Below are 21,233 nucleotides of genomic sequence, written 5' to 3' on the forward strand. Positions count from 1 at the left end.
ATTTCCTTTATTTTTTAATAGATTCTTTAAGAGGAATTATTTTGTCCTTTTCTAGAATTTCTAGATGTTTCATTGTTTGAGTGCATCAGGTTATTTAATCTAGCATCTTGTCATACGTAAAAGTTATAATCTTTATTTCTTTTTTTTTTTAAACCAGATTTTTTTTTCTAAAAATGTTAGTGGTTAATTGAAGATGCAGAAATTGTTGGGAAGTATGTGTAAATCTGGGCTTTTAATTTCCTATTTAGTCAAAGGAATTAATGAAGACAAATAACTTGACCATTATTGTACAGTTGTCCTTGACTGAAAAGGCATGTGTTACCTGCTCACTCTATCCACTGAAGTTCTATGATGTGAAGTATGCAATGATAATACATTTTAAATTTGCTTTTGTTTGTTTTTTCTCATTGCTTTTTTGTCTTCATTTTTCCAGGGCCTTGCAAAGTTTGTGGTAAGTAATTTGTGCTAATTTTGCTGAAGGAGTTCATGAATAAATACACTCTCAATATGAATATGTGAACTCACATGCACTATATTAAGGAACAAGAAAGTAAGGGGATGGAGTTTTTTGTTTTGCTTTCCATCTCAATATTCCAGTAGTAAATTGTTTTAACAAATCATTCTAAGTCAATCAAGTTGTAGCTCTAACATAATAATACATAGAACATTGCATCTAATGTGAATCAGCTCAAGTATCTCAAACCTCAGAATTATATTTACTTTATTAACTCATTTTTAAACTTCAGAGCTACACAGTAATTTTCATTAATATAGCTCTGATTGAAATAGTGAACTGTAAATAACTCATTGTGAGCTGGACTGATTCACTTTTTGTCAACTCATGTCTTTAATAAATATTGTATTTCAAATTTCAAGAAATCAGAAACTGCCTTGGTAAGTAGGTAATCCATGTGCATCTATTATGTTTCATCATTCAAAGAGATAAGTGTGAGAAAATAATGATTCTGACTGTATCTCAAAGAATTATATTAGAAAGACACACTGTAGGAAAACAATGCTAAAGTTAAAACTGAAAATTCTCAATGACAGCATTTTGAGAAGACTTAAATTTTATCTATACTCCTGATATGTGTTACTAAAATGCAAATGTTTCAGAAAATCAAAACATAGCTTTTTCTGCAATAAGGTTAATTTCAGCAATTAATTATTATTTATCATAAGTTATTTGTAAAAGGAAAGACCCTTAAAGTTATTAATACTTAAAATAGAACAAGAAACAAATGTAGTAATGGAATATGTCAAATGCAATTAAAATAAATGCAATTCAAATAAAAATCTAAATGTGAAATATATTTAAATCTCCAATCCATGTCCCTCTTTAACAATTCTTTTCATTGTAACTAATGTGAACAGCTCTTGTTGACTACTGTAATGAAACATAGCCTCAACATTTTTTACATCATTTGTTTACTAAGAGCCTTTGATATGACATTATACCGATACTTTTGAGACAAAAAACCTAACTTACATTAAGGACTTCATCCTAGAACTTGGCTATCTACAAAGCTCTCTTCTGCAGGGCAGTCCATTGCCATCTGAGTCTTCATGAAAATCACCTGGTCTCTGTCCAATGTCCTCTGCGGCAGCTTGGATGCAGCTGGAGGCCATTATCCTAAGCGAATTAACAGAAACAGAAAAACGAATACCACATGTTCTCACTTGTAAGTGGGAGCTAAACATTGTGCACCCATTGACATAAAGATGCAAAAAATAAACACTGGGGACTGCTAGAGGGGTGAGAAAGGGAGAGGGGCAAGGACTCAAAAACTACCTACTGAATACTATGCACTACCTGGGTGAAGGAATCATTCATACTCCAAATCTCAGCATCACACAATATATCCATATAACAAATCTGTACATATAATCTAAAATAAAAGTGGAAATTATTTTTAAAAATTTCCTGGTCAATCTAGCCATAGGACCACTCTGGCCCAATTGAATCAACTTTTATCCTTATAAACATGCTGTTCATAGTACATATTGAGGTGGCAATATATTTTATAGCAATAAATGTATAAAGAAGAATGAAGTGCAACATTTAACTTAAGCCAGATGTGTCTACTGTTACTGCTAGCCCTGAACTTGATGCTTGGAGCAGGTGGGGGCAATTCAGGTAGTTCTGAGTAAAGGGTGGGAGATTAGGTCTCCAATTGTTCACAGTTGGAGTGGGAGTTTGGGGAGCAGGCAGTATTTCGGACAGCATGTGTTTTGGTACTTTAAAAATAGCAGTTCATGATCAAAGTAGTTTGACTTAGTAACTGTTCTCATACTCTCCCGACTTTATTAAAAAGAGAAGAGACTGATGTATACATTTTCTAAACTGAGGTAGTCAGTGGACTGTAAGTGGATTTATTAGTTGCTAAAAGATTTAGTTTTCCTTTTGGGGGAGGGAAAACTCTTTTGATAAATAGAAAAGCCCAAGATGATAGTCTAAATAAGGCACTGTCATGTCTTGGATAGACAAGAGAAATGAAGAGAAAAAGTTGTGATATAGTAAAAAATTTAGGTTAAGGAAGAAATTAATGTTGAAGATGAAATATATAGTGAAAGAATAGGGTTTTTAAAAAATAAAATAGAGAGGGGAAATTGCTCAGCACCTAACATTTTGTCCTTTTCCCATTTGAAAGTATATTTCTCACGTTATTGAGTTGTCCTGGGTAAGAAGATTCAAGTTCTGAGAAATACTAGGCATATTAATAGGTGCTTACTCATTGTATTTGCTTTATAGCAAAAAATTAGTTTCCTGACTTTCTTGCCTGAGAAACTCCTTCTATTACTATATTTATGATAGATATGAGATGTAGACTTATCTAAACTTCTACATTTTTCCATTTTCCCCTGAGGTTAATGTGAATAAAACAATGTAAAGAATAGATTACCTCTCCTTTGAATATGGATCAGTGAGGCAATTTCTTGGTAATAACTCAACATGTATTCTACTGATACTAAATTTTTTATATAAGACCTTGCAAAAATGTGTCTGTTTATGGTCTTGGCTACCTTTCATCTCAATGGGAATGAAAAATTATGGACTATGACTTTATATGTAAATCATCATGGTGCTCTCATTCTTGAATATTCAAAAATGGTTTCTTATATTGTTAGGGAGGTTGATCCCTTTAAGCATAATTTTCAATTGAAACTACATTTGGGGAATTTATAGTTTATTAGATAAGCCTATTACCATCTTACTGTGTATTACTATCTATTGTCTGTTTCTTCACATTTGCAGGCATGTGCCCAAATCCAGAAAGCATAATGATTAATTCCATGTTTCTAGTGATAGCAAAAGTTGTAGTCTTTATGGTCAGGAGTAAGACATTCTAAGAGTCATTTAGTCATTTCTCCTCTTGGTGACCACACACTTGGTAGTTGGCTCTAAGAACCACATTATGAGTTGTCTCTGTGTTTATTTTCATATTGAAATGGACTTCAAAGTTGGGAAAGGAGTCAGGAAATTTTCCTAGGAAGAACTGTGCTAGATGCTCAGATGACTATGGCACAGTTTCTATCCATGAGGAACTCTTGGTCTAGAGCTGATGCTGATAATTCAGTGTGCTAACAATGTGATCACAGACTTAACAGCCACTGCTCTGCTTCAGACTGGGAGAAAGACACCCCAAAGGAAGGGATGTTTGAACTCCATCATGAAGTCGGAATTTCTCAGATGGCTAATGGAGTCAAGAACATTCTATGAAAAAGTGAAATAGTCTGGGGTATTCTGCAATAATGGCAAGTAACTTGTATTTGGATCATTGAGCAGAAGGGACAGTGCAGCCAGAAGTAAGGCAGGACAAGAGTTTGGATGATATTTTTTTCATGGAGGTAATAAAGTAGAGTAATAAAATTACACTCTGCAATTTAAAAATTAGCTCTAGTAGACTGAAAGTATGGACAGACCATGTGGGAGAGTAATTAGGCAGTCATTGCTGTTATCCTGGATAAAGGTGATATGGACGTAATCCAAGGGAGCTGCCATGAGAATGAAGAGGTGAGGGGACCCAGGGGACACTGGTGGACAACAGGATGTGGGCAGTGGCAGTATAGAATACAACTCAAGGATGACATTTGGTTTAGGTAAATGTGAAAGTGGTGATTTTCTGAGTAAAACAGGAATGTGTGAGCAGGAGCAAATCTGGGTCAGGCAGTGAGGTTTTTTTCATGGACTTGATGAAGACAACTTTCTCTTTTCATCTCCCCAGATGAAAGAGAAAGTACGCTGAAGACAGGGCCTTTTCTAAGAGCTTGCTTTCAAGCAAATATCTTCACTTGATTAGTGTAAAGGAAGACATCAGTGATATTTGAAAGACGTTAAAGACATATAAAAAAGAGAAGACATGCTGTTGAATTTCAATAAGTCCTACTTTAAGGATTCGATGGTTTGATAATTAAGGAAGGTATAGGTGTTACTATTTTACTATGAGTAAAGTTTTTATTAAAAGTTTACAAGTGTAAGACGGCTGTAGATACTTATTTGTTGCAGAGTGCATTTTCAAGTACTCTTCTCTGGGAGGCTGTATCACTTTATGCAAATCCCTAATATAGTCTTAATCACATTGTTACAGTTACTTATATTGAGGATATGAACTATCTTTTATAAATCTCTGTATGTCTCTGACCAAATAATGTATGAGGTGTAATTAGAACATTCTAGATCCTCAAAAATATTGTGTTAATTGAAGCATCCATTAAGTAATTGAGGTACTAATTGCAAATTATATAATCAATTTCTTTAAAGGATATATTTATTTCCCAATTTAAAAAATACTTATTTTGCTCTTGAAATAAAATAGCATATATATTATGAACATTTTTAAACTGTTCCGATGGAACTTTCAAACCTGTAACTGCTATAGACTCCTCAGTTACCTTGTCACACGTGTTGTTTATTGCTAACACTTTACACAATCTTTAATTATTTTGATAATTTCTTTATATATTTCTTCCTTAAAATGTAAACTCCGCCATAGAAAGGAACCCACCTGTCCAATTTACATCTGTATACTTTGAGCATAGGGTGGTACTGACTCAAAATTAGTGCTATGTTTATCTTGAGTGAAACAATTAATGGATTTTAAAATGAAATTATATGACTTTGTTAGGAAAAAATGAGCCTTATTTTTAATAACAATAAATAAGTAGATGCATAGTATAATTGTTATGAATAAAGCCTTATTTTCTACTATTAACAAAAGTAGTAATATTTGGAAACTTTCAATTGTCAGGCACAGTACTAGATCTTTTAGTCCTGTTAAATTCTTGGAAATCACTCAGAAGTTTTCTAAATTCAGCATATCTTAAGCATGAAAAATCTGAGACTCAAAATGGTTACAAAAGTTGCCCAATGTCATACAGTAGAGTCTGGATTTGAATCTAACTTTGTAGAGTGCCAAACATGTGTTCTTTCCATTAAACTGCAAAATGATATTCTTTATTGCAATTAAATTTTGTTTTTTAAAGCATCACAAAATGTAAAGGCTGTTTGAAAAATAAAGAAATATATGTACTCCTAAGAAAAATTAGAAAATGAAAATATTGCTATTTGCTTTCAGAACAGATGTATTGAATGATAGGATTTCCTATCTAGTATTTGGTCAGGTGTCTCAGGCTGAAATATATCCTAATTGTATATTAGTGTATGTTACACTAAACTATGCCAGACCACAAGCATGAAAGGATGTTAGACACTATACATATGAATTATGAAAATAAGGAAAATATGATACTTTATGCCTCTGTAGCTCCATTATTGACCCCAAAACATTGTGAAAAATTATTCTCTTGAGATACAAAGGGGAGTAATAAAATGAAATGTTTTCCTTTTTGTTTTCTATGGAAACTTAACCTTCTGTTTTCTATGTGTACACAGAGGAATAAAATGTCACATTGCTAGAATTATTCCGAAGATTTATATTATACTTTGTACTTCAAATAAAGGCATCTCCCTGTAGGCCAGTTTGTATGAGTTTTTCCGGTAAGCATAAAAAAGAAAACTAAACCTAAAGTCCAAATTGCCTTCCTGAAGAATTTATGTAATAAAAATGTTCCTCTTTTATAAGTCATATAGAAATATCAATAGGGCTTTTCTCATAAATGAATAAAATGATCTTGAATTTTATGTAGAATAATAAAGTCATCAATAGCCAGAAGCTTTAAAAAATGAAAAATAAGAAAAGTCTTTCTTTATAGATCCAAAACATATTATAAAGTCATTATAATCAAATCAGTGGTAGTCCAAGGGAATAAGCAAATAGATCAGTGGAATGAAATAGACAATCCAGAAATAGATCCAAGCATAAATGAGCATTCAAATGTGACGATGGTAGACTTTCCACTGAGTGGGATGGCACAGGCACAAACAATGTGGTAAAAGTGGCTGCCATATTAAAAAAAGTGTAAAATTGTGCCCCTGCTTCATATCATCACCTACAACGTCATCTTTTGGATAGCTCCATATTTAAATATTAAAAATTAAATGAATAGCTTAGAAAAATATCTGGGAAGCTACATCTACATCTCAAAGTTAGAGATTTTTTTCCCAAGACTAGAAATTCAGAAACTACTAACAGGATATAGAGATGGTAGATAATTTTTTAAAAAATATTTGAAAGTTGGAACATCAAAATCAATAGATAAATAATAGATTTGGAAAAAAGTTTGAAAAATAGATAAGAACCAAAAGATTAATATATACACATGATTTCAAGAATTCTCAAGAAAAACATACAACCCAATACAAAGATTGTCAAATATGAAGTTAGTTCACAGAAAAGAAAATCTAAATTGCCAAATGAAGTAGAAAAAAATGTTAACCCCACTGCTAGTTACAGAAATGCAAGTTAAATTAATAAAGAAACATTCTTGAATGCTTATCAGCCTGGAAAATATTTTAAGACTCTACCCATTGTTCACAATAATGATGAAAAAGGTCAAATGTGAAAAGTTTCAGTCTTTTGTGGGAAAACAATTTGGCAGTATACCTTACAAAAAAAAAAAAAAATACACAAAACTCTTTGACCAAGAAGTCTTAATTCTGGAAATCTATCCTAAAGAAATATGAGAACAAATATGACATTCAAAGTTCTTTAGCACTGTGAGTAGTGGCAAAATCTGAGAAATAAAGTCAAATCCCAGGACAAAGCAAGAAGCAAAAACTCTTGTGCAAAAATGAGGACATAAATGTATGTGTATCTATATCTGTGTGAGGATATTTGTGTCTCTATGTGTATGTGTGTATATATATACAAAGACACATATGCACATGCATATATATATATGAACATGGAAGAAAAGTAAAAGCAAAAAGGAATGTATATTCGGTATCAACATGCATTATCTTGAATGGATGAGGTCATGTCTGAGGAAAGGGGGAGATGCAGAGGAGGGGAGAAGCAAAAACAAAACTATATATTTTACTTTTTTAATTAAAAAAATTAAATATCTCATCCCATTGGATGTGATCCAATTTAGGTATAATTACTTATGTAAAAAGAGTCAATTTTATCCTTCGGAGTCTACGAAATAAAACAAGACATAGTTCATTCCTATCTTAGGTATACAGAAGTTTATTATAGTTATTCTTTGTAACCTGGGAATGTGAACCTTGTTGAATCACACTGCCCACCCAAATCTCTCTTCTTCTGGAATTGCAGTGGTTACTCTTCATATTCTCTAACATTTTAAAGTAATTTGGCTTCATTGATTTGCAGAAAACATGAGTACATAGACTTCTGTAGCCAGCTTGAAGACATGCTGGGCAATTTATCTGGCAACAACATGTTGAATGGAGTATTCATATTATTACCATAATTAGGTAAATTTGATATAATTTTTAGTTTGATGCTCTAAGTCTTTACTTCTTGCCAAAATTGTGTTAAACCAACGTTTTCCTTCCTTATTGTACCATCTGGAGAGAACATTGTATATACTTACAAAATTTTTCCTGCAGGCGTGGTGAGCTAGTCATCCTTTCTGATTAAAAATTTTTAAAAAGTCTTTGCAAGCACTATTTCTGATTCATAATATGATGTTAAAAGGTTGTTTTTGAAGTAAATTCGAGGGGATGAATTTTCACAAAATACAGGTGACCATTTTTGTTTAAGACTTTAGAGCCGGGCGCGGTGGCTCAAGCCTGTAATCCCAGCACTTTGGGAGGCCGAGACGGGCGGATCACGAGGTCAGGAGATCAAGACCATCCTGGCTAACACAGTGAAACCCCGTCTCTACTAAAAAATACAAAAAACTAGCCGGGCGAGGTGGTGGGCGCCTGTAGTCCCAGCTACTCAGGAGGCTGAGGCAGGAGAATGGCGTAAACCCGGGAGGCGGAGCTTGCAGTGAGCTGAGATCGCGCCACTGCACTCCAGTCTGGGAGACACAGCGAGACTCTGTCTCAAAAAAAAAAAAAAAAAAAAAAAAAAAAAAAAAAAAAAAAAAAGACTTTAGTCATTCAGAATTTAGCTCTGAATACATCATATTTCATTCATCTGAGAATAGATCCTAGGATCCATGCCATGCAATTTATACAAGGCATTCACAGAAAACCTTATCAGGCCTCATCCCTCACTTAATGTATATTTGTGCATATTTGACCCATAACTTTCTCCCATTTCCTTATTTTATTTTTAAGTCCAAAGAAAACTATAAAAAACCAATTAGAAGGTCACAGGTTGCTACAGGTAGCAGAATGGCGTAGTGTTTAAGAGCTCATATTCTTCTGTGCTTCAATCCCTTCATGTGTAAAATAGTAACACAATAGTGCCCATATAACAAGTTAGTTGTGAACATTACATGAAGTAATATTGTAAAGTGCTTAAGTAGTGCTTGGAACATAGCAAACACTCAATAATTGTAAACTCTTGGCAGCCGGGTGCAGTGGCTCAGGCTTGTAAGCCCAGCACATTAGGAGGCGGAGGTGGGCAGATCACTTGAGGTCAGGAGTTCGAGACCAACCTGGCCAACATGGCAAAACCCCATCTCTGCTAAAAATACAAAAATTAGCCGGGTGTGGTGGCAGGCCCTGTAATTCCAGCTACTCTGCAGGCTGAGACAAGAGAATCCCTTGAACCCAGGAGGCAGAGGTTGCAGTGAGTCAAAATATCACCACTGCACTCCAGCCTAGGTGACTGAGTGAGACTGCATCTCAACAAAACAAAACAAAAAGAACGGAAATCATAACAGTCTCTCAGAGCACAGAGCAGTCAAATTAGAACTCAGGATTAAGAAACTCACTTAAAACCATACAACTACATGGAAGCTGAACACGCTGCTCCTGAATGACTACTGGGTAAATAATGAAATTAAGGCAGATATAAATAAGTTCTTTGAAACCAATGAGAACAAAGACAAAACACACCATGCCAGAATCTCTGGGACACAGCTAAAGCAATGTTTAGCATTAAATGTTATAAGCAGTGTTATAGCACTAAATGTCCACAGGAGAAAGTAGGAAAGATCTAAAATCGACATCCTAACATTGCAATTAAAAGAACTAGAGGAGCAAGAGCAGACACATTCAAAAGCTAGCAGAAGACAAGAAATAACTAAGATCAGAGCAGAACCGAAGGAGATAGAGACATGAAAAACCCTTCAAAAAATCAATGGATCCAGGAGCTGATTTTTTGAAGAGATTAACAAAATAGACTGCTAGCTGGACTAATAAAGAAGAGAAGAGAGAAGAACTAAATAGCCACAATAAAAAATGATAAAGGGGATATCACCACTGATTCTACAGAAATACAAACTACCATCAGAGAATATTCTAAACACCTCTACGCAAATAAACTAGTAAATCTAGAAGAAATGGATAAATTCCTGCACACATATGCCCTCCCAAGTCTAAACCAGGAAGAAGTTGAATTCCTGAATAGATCAATAACGAGTTTTGAAATTGAGGCAATAATTAATAGCATACAAATGAAAAAATGTCCAGGACCAGACGAATTCACAGCCAAATTCTACCAAAGGTACAAAAAGGAGCTGGTACCATTCCTTCTGAAACTATTCCAATCAATAGAAAAAGAGGAATCCTCCCTAACACATTTTATGAGGCCAGCATCATCCTGATACCAAAACCTGGCAGGGACACAACAATAAAAGAAAATTTCAGGCCAATATCCCTAATGAACATTAATGCAAAAATCCTCAATAAAATACTGGCAAACTGAATCCAGCAGCACCTCAAAAGTTTACCCACCATGATCATGTTGGCTTCATCACTGGGATGCAAGACTGGTTCAACATATGCAAATCAATAAATGTAATCCATCACATAAACAGAACCAATGACAAAAACCACATGATTATCTCAATAGATGCAGAAAAGGCCTTCAATAAAATTCAACACCGCTAAAAACTCTCAATAAACTAGGTATTGTTGGAACATATCTCAAAATAATAAGAGCTATTTATGACAAACCCAGAGCCAATATCATACTGAATGGGAAAAACCTGGAAGCATTCCCTTTGAAAATAGGCACAAGACAAGGATGCCCTCTCTCACCACTCCCATTCAACATAGTATTGGAAGTTCTGGCCAGGGCAATCGGGAAAGATAAATAAATAAAGGGTGTTTATATAGGAAGAGACGAAGTCAAATTGAATCTGTTTGCAGATGACATGATTGTCTATTTAGAAAATTCCATCATCTCAGCCCAAAATCTCCTCAAGCTGACAAGCAACTTCAGCAAAGTCTCAGGATACAAAATCAATGTGCAAAAATCACAGGCATTCCTGTAAACCAATAATAGACAAAGAGCCAAATCATGAGTGAACTCCCATTCACAATTGCTACAAAGAGAATAAAATACCTAGGAATACAACTTACAAGGGATGTGAAGGACCTCTTCAAGGAGAACTACAAATCACTGCTCAAGGAAATAAGAGAGGACACAAACAAATGGAAAAACATCCCATGCTCATGGATAGGAAGACTCAATATTGTGAAAATGGCCATACTGCCCAAAGTAATTTATAGATTCAATGCTATTCCCATCAAGCTACTATTGACTTTCTTCACAGTATTAAGGAAAACTACTTTAAATTTCATACGGAACCAAAAAGAGCTCATATAGCCAAGACAATCCTAAGCAAAAAGAACAAAGCTGGAGGCATCAGGCTACCTGACTTCAAAGTATACTACAAGACTGCAGTAACCAAAACAGCATGTTACTGGTACCAAAACAGATATATAGACTAATGGAACAGAACAGAGGCCTCAGAAATAACACAGCACATCTACAACCATCTGATCTTTGAAAAACCCGACAAAAACAAACAATAGGGAAAGGATTCCCTATTTAATAAATGGTGTTGGGAAAACTGCCTAGCCATATGCAGAAAACTGAAACTAGACCCCTTCCTTACACCTTACACAGAAATTAACTCAGGATCAATTAAAGACTTAAATGTAAGACCTAAAGCCATAAAAACCATAGAAGAAAATCTACACGGTACTGTTCCGGACATAGGCATGGGCAAAGACTTCATGACTAAAACGCCAAAAGCAATGGCAACAAAAGTCAAAATTGACAAAGGTATCTAACTAAACTAAGCTTCTCCACGGCAAAAGAAACTGTCATCAGAGTAAACAGGCCACCTACAGAACGGGAGAAAAATTTTTGCAATCTATCCATCTAACAAAGGGCTAATATCCAGAATCTACAAGGAACTTAAAGAGATTTACAAGAAAAAAACAAACCCCATCAAAAAGTGGGTGAAGGATATGAACAGACACTTCTCAAATGAAGACATTTATGCAGCCAACAAACATGAAAAAAAGCTCCTCATCACTGGTCATTAGAGAAATGCAAATAAAAACTACAATGAGATAGCATCTCATGCCAGTTAGAATGGTGATCATTAAAAAGCCAGGAAACAACAGATGCTGCAGAGGATGTGGAGAAATAGGAAGGCTTTTACACTGTTGGTGGAAGTGTAAATTAGTTCAACTGTTTTGGAAGATAGTGTGGCGATTCCTCGAGGATCTAGAACCAGAAATACCATTTGACCCAGCCATCCCATTACTGGGTATATACCCAAAGGATTGTAAATCATTCTACTGTAAAGACACATGCACACCAATTTTTTTTGCAGCACTATTCACAATAACAATGACTTGAAACCAACCCAAGTGGAAAAACAAATAATGCCTACAGAGCTTCCAGACCCTGAGAGTACAACAGGATTATAACTGAGTGAAATAATGCATCATGGCAACCCAAGGACACAAAAAATTTGTTCTGTATTTAAGAAAATGTGGGAGAGGTAGCATGGCTGAGTGGTCTAAGACTCTGAATTAAGTCTCCAGTGTCTTTGGGGGCATGGTTTTCAATTCCACCACTACTAATTTGTTGCTGGGCGCGGTGGCTCACGTCTGTAATCCCAGCACTTTGGGAGGCCAAGGTGGGTGTATCACGAGGTCAAGAGATTGAGACCATCCTGGCTGACATGGTGAAACCCCGTCTCCAGTAAAAATACAAAAATTAGCTGTGTTTGGTGGCACGTGCCTGTGATCCCAGCTACTGAGGAGACTGAGGCAGGAGAATCACTTGGACCCAGGAGGTGGAGGTTGCAGTGAGCTGAGATCACACCACTGCACTCTATCCTGGCGACAGAGAGACTCTGTCTCAAAAAAAAAAAAGAAAAAACTGGAAAAGTGTATGATGCAATTCAAAATGATTCCTTAAAAACATTTAGAATTTAAAAGAATGTGTTTGTGCTTAATTCCCAGTTACCTAATTATCTAAAAGGATTCACCATCTGAGGGTGGTAGAAAGCACAGTTTTGTACAATACTTACAAATGTTTTATTTTGCAAAATCTTTTACAATAAACCTTAAAATATTTGAACATTAAAATTAAAAACATAAATGATAAATTTATTAGTACTGAGTCTTTGGAAGTTTCTACCACGCATATTATCATATTTAATGTCATAAAATCCTGTGAGATATACTTTATTATGCTCAATTTAAATAAGAGAAAATAGAATCTCGGGTGATTAAATCCATATTGCTTTCTTATTGTTATAAACCAATAATATACCACCACAAATTCAGTGGCTTAAAAAAAACCCCAGCTTACTATCTTACAGTTTTGTACATGGGAAGTCTCACTGGACTAAAACCAAGTTTCATATTCAGACAATATTCTAAAATTAGATCATGGTTATGGTTGCACAACTCTGTGTATATACAAAAACCACTTTAAGTAAATGCTATTGTATGTGAATTATATCGTAATAAAGCTGTTAAGAAATCGAGTAGTGTAATAGTGGAATAAGTAATTTTCTAGCATCTGATTTGTGAAAAGCATGATGTTAGTTATGAAATACTGCTGAACACATTGCCTTGTCTGCCAGAGCATTCACATTATCCTGGAAACTATTCCTTCAAAACCATTACATAAAAGTTGTATAGGTCAACTCCCCTAACCACAGGCTGAACGCTGCAGCTGAACCATTAAAGGGTCTAGTCCGCAGTCCTCCATCCACAGATGACAACGTCATCCAAGATGGATCGATCAGTCTTCTACCCAAAGATTTTTTTCTTCTGGTTATTTTCTCCTCCCAGTGAACTGCAGCAAGAAAGAATTAAAACCAATTAAAGAAAAGACAATAGATAGAATAGGGAAGTCTTGATGTCTTCCACAGTCTAACTTCCAATTCTACTGGGCCAGGTTCACTCTGTCCTTTCTGTTGCTCTGATACTATTCAAATTGATTGGAGTTGGGTCTCATGATTGCAACAAAAGTTCTGTTCGCAACTATCTTAGTTAGAGATTACTTGGGAAGAAAACCTATAAAGGTTTGAAAAAATAAATAGAAATCGAAACCTGAAAGTAAAATGGGAAAAAAAGGTAGTCTGCAATGAAAGTGCAATGTGAAAACAAGAGTATGCAATTAATTTCTAAGTGAGCGATTTAGATAAAGAGTTTCGTGAATTTAGAGGAGAGAGACAACACTGTAGCTTCGGTAATCTGGAAAGATTTCCTAGAGGGAAAGGGACCAGACTAGAGTCAGACCTTGAAAGGTAGATTCTTTTGATTTTTTCTTAGGGTCATCTATGCTAACTCACTTAAATGAACTTCATTTGGAGAGAGATTTTAAAGGGATCCTTCGGAGGCAGACGAAACATGTCTTGGACAGGAAAGGGGAGAAGCAGCAAATTTCATCTGTTATTAGAGCAAAGATATTTTGTTCAGATGTCAGTATTAATGGGCATATGATCAACTTTTATAATGGGAATAACATCCTTTTTGTCCTAGGGTATGCACTGTATTAAAAATGATAAATTATGGCTCTCAGTACAATCAGTGAAACTATTAAACTGATGAAAGATTAACGGAATTTTGTCAGAATCAAATAAGGATTGGATTCTGGTCAGTGTTGTGGAAGCAGTCTAGTATTTTGTTTGTTTGTTTAAATTATCAGCCCAAGTTCCAGTAATTCTTAAGAATCTATGCAATTTTCAGTTATACTTGTGTGGCTTTGATGTCTCTCTTTATTTTGAACACTGATCTTGATTCATGAAAGTCTGTTGCATAACACGAAAAGAATGGACAAAATGCCTCTACAAGTTGCCTAGTGTTCCATAATTTATTTATGTCTTTTGAATTTCTTTTTAAACACATATCCCTGAGGTAATACTTTTTGTAAACTGTGAAATCTCATGGGTGAGATTAGGATGTTGGTCACTTCAACAGTGAACTGAAGTAGTCCTTAAGAGCTTTTCATCAAAATTGTTTTTCTTATAAAGAAAGGGAAACATAGAAATTGAGTTTCTAACACTGGGAATTATCTTCACTGGGCTTCCCCAAGGAAATACTACCAAAAATATATTTCCTTTGGTTTCTTCTGAATGATTAACATGTAATTCTGAGCAAATTAGTAGAATTGTAGATGGTTAGAGTGGCAAGAAATCTCTATGACTTTGTTTAATGGAATAAACATCTTTTACGTTTTAACACTGAGATCCTGAGAAAGTGTTAGACTTCCCACATCAGGGACTGAGCAGCACCTAAAACAAAAATGTCCCAGCTTTTTAGATGACACCATATTCTTTTCTCTTAAAAATATTAAAATAATGCCTAATTCAAGGTATTTCAGATTTTTTTTCATGTTAGTTTCATTTTAGCCAGTACAAGTATCTATAATTTGTCATAAATTAGAAGTTTCTCATGTTTTTGTTCTTTGCTTTGGTATCCTCTAAAATGTTCACATGCAGGGAGAATAATGGTAGAGTTTTATAATATGTGGTTTGTAAAAATCTTGGGTGAAAATCTTTTAAAAGCTACAGTAAAATTCAGAAGTGAAAGGAAATTACTTAAAAGGCATGGAATGTGAAAGCTTCAACACAAAATGTAAAATTTTTAGATCATACAAAATGTAAAAATTTTAGATGGATAAGGTCAATAGTTAAATAATAAATTAGGAGACTTTTTATAATAATACCTCATGTGATCAGACCAGATAGGAGTTACAGCTCTGATAAGACGTTGATTCTTTTGGAATTCCTTTTATCTGGAAGGTGTCTAGGATCTCCAGGCTACTGTAGCCCAGTCAATAGCAGCCTCATAGTCCATTTACCCATGGTAAGGTACAAATAGACATTTACAGCTAAGTCAATTTACCCCATGATGATATAGAAATATAATTCTCTGGTTGTCATGAGGTAAAAAGCATTGGAAACACTCATCTATGACAAAAAGAGATATTATGAACTAAAACAACAATGTTAAAAGCCCAATAGGAAAAGTATATGAACAACAATTTACAAAATTGCTATCTAAGTTGCCAATATAAAATGTCTCCAGGTTTTGTCAGTAACTGTGGAGATATAAATTGAAGTAAAATCTATATATCTCTTTATACTCATAAGACTGGCAAAAATTTAGAAGTGTGGTGAAATCTGTTGCTGGTAGGGATGCTAACAGAATAATATTTTCATTTACTGCTAGTGGTTAGGTGAAAAATTTCTGCCCTTTTGGAAAAGTAATCTGTACATATCTTTTGACAGAACAATTTTATAATCTTGGAAATACATTCCTTTAAGATCACCTGCCCTGATTTGCTTACACACATACACACCCAAGAATATTTATTGCATTATGATGTATTTTTTTTTCTTTTCACAGCAGCAAAACTTGGGAACTAAAATGAACAGATAAACAAATATTAATAGGGAAATGCTTACTTCAGTTTAAAATAACGTGAAACATTTTAATTAGGAGGAGTAAGTTCAGGGATCTATTTCACAACATGGTGACTAGAGTTAATACAATGTATTCTTGAAAAATTCTAAGAAAGTGGATGTAAAGTGTTTTTGGCACAAAAATGAATAACTATGTGAGATAATGCACATGTTAATAATCAGATAATTTACTCATTTCACAATGTATACATACTCCAAAACATCATGTTGTACACAGTTAATATCATTTTATCTGTCAATTTAAAAACAGACCTTTTGTAAAAGATATCTATGAAAAGACTCTTAGAATGAGAAATGAGAGCTTTTATTAAAATGCCAGCAATAAATCTAACAATATTCCTTTTCTTATATTTATAGGAATAACTTCCAGATGTAATATTCAATTTGGAATTATAGCAGTTTCATCTAGATAATTATTTTTTGGAAGATAGCATAACTCACCTTCTTTTCATATAATATATTTTTATCGTTGTTCAGGTCACCTGACTGAAGCTGGTACCATGATGGATTTGCAGCTGCTGTTAGAGATGCCACTCAAGGAAGAGGTAGGGGAAAATCTTCCTGATTTTCCTTTGTTTCTACTCTCTTATTTCCTCTTAACTTCTTTAATATGCTAACCCTAGCCAGAAATGCTGGCCATAGGAATCTTTCCCTGTAATACAGAACGGACCAGGGTAAGGCAAACAGTAGATCTGAGAGAAAATTGGACAAGGACTGGCACACCTTCCCTTTGTGTGAGCAGATAAATTTGACAGTTTTCTTCATCCTTTCTTCCTGTGATCTCCAAGATTTGTTTAGAAGATTTTGGAGTAAGATTTTGCAAGAGTCTCCTCTCTTTATAGAATTTTTTTTGGGACATTTTGTTTTGTAACTTTTCTAAGAACAATCTTATACCTAATTTTAAGTTTCGCTAATTTTATTACTCACTATTTTCATACCTCTTCTTTGCTATTTTTATTACAGTTCTTAATTTTTTCTTTTGCTCTTATTCACATATTATCATTTAGGTAGGTGACACATTCTTAAGACCTTACTCTATTGCTTCTTAACATTTCGTCTTTTGTGTAAGGAAGATAATTCTAACAACAAATAGATAATGACAAATAGATTAATCTCCTGTGAAAGGGAGAGATTCTAATGACAAATAGATAAATGACAAATGATAACCCACATAGTTATCTTTTGTTTTTGTGCCAAAAACACTTTACATCCACTTTCTTAGAATTTTACAAGAATACATTATATTAACTCTAGTCACCATGTTGCACAATAGATCTCTGAACTTCTAACAAAAATGTTTCAAGTTATTTTAAACTGAAGTAAGCATTTCTCTATTATTTGTCATTTTAGAGGCTACTTTTTCTTTCTGCATGGAAATGTATAGATTTCACTTTAAATGTTGGCTTTGAAATTAACAACAAACAAAATGAAAATCTTAGCCTAGTACTTGAAAAAAACCTTTTTTTGGATCTGATGCTTTAATTCTGTTTTCAGTGTAGGGATTTTTTTCCTGTTTGATCATTGATTCTTCTTAATCTTACCTTTTTATATTTATATTATTCTTTTAATTTACATATATTTAATCCCAGATGAATTAATTTAATCTGGATTTGTATTTCTAACAGAAATTCCCTGAAATTTCTGGCATATATATGGTCTCATTTTGCTTGTTTCCAGGATTTATGTAGAGGTTTTCTAGATATTTTTGTGTTTGTCATTTTGGTGGGAACTTAGAAGAGGACAGAGTTAAACATCTGCACCCAAATCACCATTCAAAATAAGAAATATCTCAATAAAATTTAAACATTATAAAACTACCATTCCTTTCAAATATTACCAAAGTATGTGGCTACTTTGAACAAATGAAGAAATATTCTTTCCCTTAGGTGTTTCCAAGTGATAGAAGATGGAAAAAGATCTTCCTTTAGAAATAGGAATGTGAGGATTCTAATTCATCTCCTGGGCTCTTTGGTGGTCACAGGTTTTTCGGGCTGTGTTACTGGTGTGAACCGTCTTAACCCATCTGGTTATCTTGATTGCAATGTCTCATTGGTGTGCTGTGATGTAAAGCTGAGAGAGAATGTGGCACAGCGGAATAGCTTTAAAGACTAACAGAGTCCTGTGTTTTTAAGCAAGCACTACAATTTTCTTATCTGTGAAACAAACCTAATCCTGCTTTGTGCATTATTAATTGACTTGTATAGTTTTATTGAGTGATTAAATGTGTTGTAGAGCATGTATTAGGATCCTAGGGGCATAAAGATGAATAATATCGGGTCTCTGCTTTCAAGAATTATATAGCTAAAAGGACTGGGAGGATTGTGTGAGAACTCATTAGCTTATATAGTAAATATTTGTAAAGAACATAATTGTTGTTAGGAACTCTCCTAGGCATTGAGATATTAGGATGAGTAAAAAAATCTTATTAGCCTATTGTGATTACATTTTATTAGAGGACGAAGGGAGATGATTAAAAATTAAATATCTAATATAATGTCAGATGTTGAAAAGTTCTGTGAAAAGAAATACAGCAAGAGTGGGGAGTATATGTGTGTGAAGAAGAGAAGAGAGAACTATTTTAAATGGGGTCGTCTGGATAGCCCTTCTGAGGAATGTCTGGGAAAAGGGCATTGCTGGAAGAAGAATACATTTAGAGCGTCTGAGAAACAGCAAGGTGAGAATGGCTACACTTTGGTTATTTAAGGGAAAAATGGCAAAAATAAGAATGGAGAAGTATTTCTAGGTTTTTTTGACCACGACAAAGAATTGAAATGTTATTCTAAATGCAATAAAAGGAAACCATTGGAGGGATTTGCACAGAGAAGGAGATGATTTGATTTGTGCTTTGCAAAGATTAGTCTGGGTGTTTAGTGGGGAATAGCTGTAGGAGAGACAAGGTAGAAGTGGGAGAGGAGGAGGTAGAGTGGGAGTGATGGGAGGCTAATATAGGAGAAGAAGTGAAAAAACTGTGCTTTGACTTTGGAGCAGTGTTTTGGAGTGAATGAGTCTTCATCAGATAATATGATACTTGGTATAGATAAGCTTTTAGTAAATAATTCTATGGTTATTATCACACCTATATCGAGCAACTACAAAGAAACTACGTGTTCAGACTTTAAGCAAAATGGATGAAAAAACACAAGCAATTTTCTCCTAAACCCTTCAAGAAAAAATAGTAGGTAATAAAAATGAAATGTAAGAGTCTTCATTAAAAGATCATAGAGAAAATTCTGTAAATTGGTAAGAAAAATAAATCTAATCCAATGGAAAAATGAAGAAAAGGAACTAAGAGGAAAAATATATGGTTAACAAACATATGAAAATACACTCAGCTTTATTGTTCAATCAGGGAAGTGAAAATCAAAACTGGAGGGAGACAATAGGTCACACCTACCTGTTTGGCAGAAATTAAAAAATATAACACTAACAGATATTGGCAAGGATATGGAGAAATCAAAACATTTATACACATTACTGGTGGAAGTCTATATTGGTATAATGCAATATATGGAAAATAACATGGCATTATATAATAAATTTGAGATTGCTGTTTTTTCATGACCAGGCAATTCTACTCATAGCTACATACTCCAGGGCAGTTGTTCTTAGAGTTAATTCCCGGACCTGCAGCATCAGCATCACTTAGGAACTTGCTAGACATATAAAATCTTGGGACCCATCACAGCCACACAAAATTAGAAACACTAAGATTAAGGCTCAACAATCGTGTTTAAAATAAGCCCTTCAGGTGATCCTGATACAGCTAAAATGTGTGAACCACAGCACTAGAGAAAGATTTGCATGTGTGTACTAGAAGACATGTGCAAACTGTTTGCAGCATCTTTATTTACAGTAGCAAAGTACTCAAAACAAGCAACCTGTTATTAATAGAAGGTATAAAGGAATGTATATTCACACCGTGGAATACTGTACAACAGTGAAATGAACTATAGCTAAACACAACATGTATCAATCTCAGAAATATAATAGTCAAAAAACAAGACAGAAGATTTGGAAGCGAAAACATAATATACATATTGATAAAAAGTAAAGAATATCTTATTGAAAGAAATAAATATGTATAGCATATTTGGTAAAATTATATGAAAGAAGGAAATATTGAACTCAAAATTCAGGGAAGTGGTTACTTATGATGGAGCAGAAAATGTGTAGTATCAGGGAGCAGTCTTCCCAATGGTGACAAAGTTTCATTTTCTAAACTGGATAAGAAAATAGGTAGTTATTGCCGGGCGCGGTGGCTCACGCCTGTAATCCCAGCACTTTGGGAGGCCGAGGCGGGCGGATCACAAGGTCAGGAGATCGAGACCACGGTGAAACCCTGTCTCTACTAAAAATACAAAAAATTAGCCGGGCGCGGTGGCGGGCGCCTGTAGTCCCAGCTACTCGGGAGGCTGAGGCAGGAGAATGGCGTGAACCCAGGAGGCGGAGCTTGCAGTGAGCCAGGATCGCGCCACTGCACTCCAGCTTGGGTGACAGAGCGAGACTCTGTCTCAAAAAAAACAAAAAAACAAAAAAAACAAACAAAAAAAAGAAAATAGGTAGTTATTGTAGTATTGTGTTTTATGCCCTACATATAGTATTTTACTTTTTATTTGGTCAGTATTTGATAATGATAATAAAAACAATATGATTAATAAAAATAAAGCAAATGAATGCACACACAAAAAGAATGGAGAAAAAAACAGTGGACCCCTTTCTCTGTTGTATCCACAGTGTCAGGAAGCATATAAAATAAGTTAAAGAAAAAAACCATCACATGTACCCATATTTTTTCTCTTTTTCATATCACTTTTCCTTTCTCACCATACAGAGATTCACTCATGAGAATTAATACTTATTTTAAGTGCAAAGGTAAACTAATTTTTAAAAATGTATCTGACAGCAAAATGCACAAATAATTAAGAAAAATAAGCCTAGAAATACAGAAAATAAATCTTAAAATTTCTAAAAGTTCAAGTATTCTGATTCAATTAAAAATGGTA

The 21,233-nt window shown here is 34.3% G+C and overlaps 1 long non-coding RNA gene across 2 annotated transcripts in view; it reads left to right on the forward strand.

Moving 5' to 3' along the window:
* LOC103241515 (uncharacterized) overlaps window positions 1–21,233 on the forward strand; it is a 408,965-nt gene that overhangs the window by 314,644 nt on the left and 73,088 nt on the right. For both annotated transcript variants that reach the window (XR_012095570.1, XR_005241812.2), the window contains one exon: window positions 16,708–16,775. This is a non-coding gene — a long non-coding RNA (uncharacterized lncRNA). The remainder of the gene's footprint in view (window positions 1–16,707; window positions 16,776–21,233) is intronic.

The sequence above is a fragment of the Chlorocebus sabaeus genome, chromosome 15 (genome assembly GCF_047675955.1).
Source record: "Chlorocebus sabaeus isolate Y175 chromosome 15, mChlSab1.0.hap1, whole genome shotgun sequence".
Classification (NCBI taxonomy): Eukaryota; Metazoa; Chordata; class Mammalia; order Primates; family Cercopithecidae; genus Chlorocebus; species Chlorocebus sabaeus.